The sequence below is a fragment of the Anneissia japonica genome, unplaced genomic scaffold (assembly GCF_011630105.1).
Source record: "Anneissia japonica isolate Jap-2015-1 unplaced genomic scaffold, ASM1163010v1 scaffold32248_len650992_cov182, whole genome shotgun sequence".
NCBI lineage: Eukaryota > Metazoa > Echinodermata > Crinoidea > Comatulida > Comatulidae > Anneissia > Anneissia japonica.
Window position 1 is genome coordinate 543596 of NW_022699059.1, and position 2173 is coordinate 545768.

Below are 2173 nucleotides of genomic sequence, written 5' to 3' on the forward strand. Positions count from 1 at the left end.
GTCTGTTAATAGATGCGGGAATTTGTTTCTCAGGATAGATGGGGGATGGTTGGATTTGCTGTTGACGTAGAGTAGTTGGTTGTTTGGTTTGCTGTAAGGCTTGAAGGACCCATTTTTTAGGCTGAGTGTGACATCGAGGAAGTTGGTGGTGTGGATGTTCGTGGATGTTCCGTTCGTGCGGATGATGACAGTCATAATAATAATAATAATAATAATAATAATAATAATAATAATAATAATAATAATAATAATAATAATAATAATAATAATAATAATAATAATAACAGTTTTAATGAGCTTTCTTTTTTATCATTTTTGATACAGTTTTTGATAATAATTAAAAAAATATATACAAGATTTTATACAAGGATCTTAACCCTCTGTACTGTGCAATGTTTTATCATGTATTTTCTGTTTTATATTACATATTTTGTGGATGTGTGCAAATGCAATTGATTAACATTTTACATATAATTTTTAATTATTACCATTTACTAATTATATTTGCCAGTCTTTAAGAAGAATTTCTGTTATTTTATGATGGACAAATAAAGCAATTCAGTATTCAGTATTTACTTTAGTAAATAATAATAATAATAATATTAATAATAATAGACAAGATTCCAAATTCAATTATATACAACCCGACTGATACAAGTCCTCTTATTGTCCAAGTAAAAACACGTCAGCTCAAATTTCTGGGCCATATACTTCGCCTTCCAGATAATGAACCTGTGAAAGAATACGCCTTGTATGTTCCACCGTATGGAAGGAGGAAACCTGGTCGCCAGCGCGTTCTGTCACCCTTGGGTGATCCTGAGGGAATGCGGCAGCCACACCAAATTATCTCAATGGCTCAAGATCGCAAAAACCGGAAAAAATCTTGTGGTCGACTGCTCCGCAGCACACTGATGATGATGATAATTTATTTAGTTCATTTAACACGTATCTGATGATATTTTCTGAATCATTAAACTTGTACTCAGTACATTTGAAAACAATTGCGAAAAAATCCCGAGAACAACTTGCGATTTTTTCGCAATTTTTCTCAAATGTACCGAGTATTCGGTACATTTCCACGTCAGGTAGGGCAAAATTACACCTATACATGTTTCTCCTGACGCAAATTCCAGTTATTGTCTATCTCCATCACGACAATAACAACTACTATCAACACTGCGGTACCCGCTGCTTACTTGGACTCGAATTCAACCCTGGCCATCAGGCGCAAGCTCGGTGGTCTAGAGGTATGATGCCAGGCTAGTGATCTGGAGATCGTGGGTTCGAGTCCCACCCGAGAACAACTTGCGATTTTTTCGCAATTGTTCTCAAATGTACTGAGTATTCGGTACATTTCCACGTCAGGTAGGGCAACATTACACCTATACATAGAAACAAAGGCTAGGTGAGATAGTGAAGTGAGAGTGAATAAACAGCGTGTGAACAAAGGTACGCCTCTATAAATAAGTCAAATGATTTAACCTATACAGATAAACTTGGAATGCCATTGAATTAATTTAATGTACTGGAAGAACGTTCCTAATATTGAGTCCAAAAGTTGTGGTGGTTTTAAGAAAAAGCTCCCATTGAGTTTTTTTTTAATCATTACGAATTTTGTCGCTCCAATTGGCATTATGGTCTATTGCAATCACTCTGAAATTTGAGATTGAATGACCAGGTGAATTGAAATGTTCGACTACTTGTTGATCAATATGTATTACATATACATATATACATACATACATGCATATATATAATATATATTATATATGATCTAATAATAATAATATAAAATATAGTATTTATAAAAATATAAAAAATATAAAATATTAATATAAAATATATATTTATATAGACCTATTATCACAATTATATTTTTCTACCAATTATATAATACTTTATACTTTATTAAGATTTTTGTAATAGCAATTTATATTTCGTTTGTCACATACGCCGAAGAAGACCCGAGGACAAGTCGAAATATTCATGTTTTGAACAAATTTTGTGTCTCATCGTCTTTTTCAGTGAGATATATATCTAAGGAATTTCATTATGCAATACATATGTATATTTATGTATGAATCTATATGTATGTATGTATATGCTGTCTCTTATACACATCTAGATGTGTATAAGAGACAGGTATATATATACGACTGCCTGCATGCAATGC

At 32.5% G+C, this 2173-nt stretch overlaps 1 non-coding gene across 1 annotated transcript; it reads left to right on the forward strand.

Annotated features, from left to right (window-relative positions):
• Nucleotides 1–1231: 1231 nt before the first annotated feature.
• Nucleotides 1232–1303, forward strand: Trnat-agu. Its single transcript has one exon. It is a non-coding gene; the product is annotated as a tRNA-Thr (tRNA).
• Nucleotides 1304–2173: the final 870 nt, after the last annotated feature.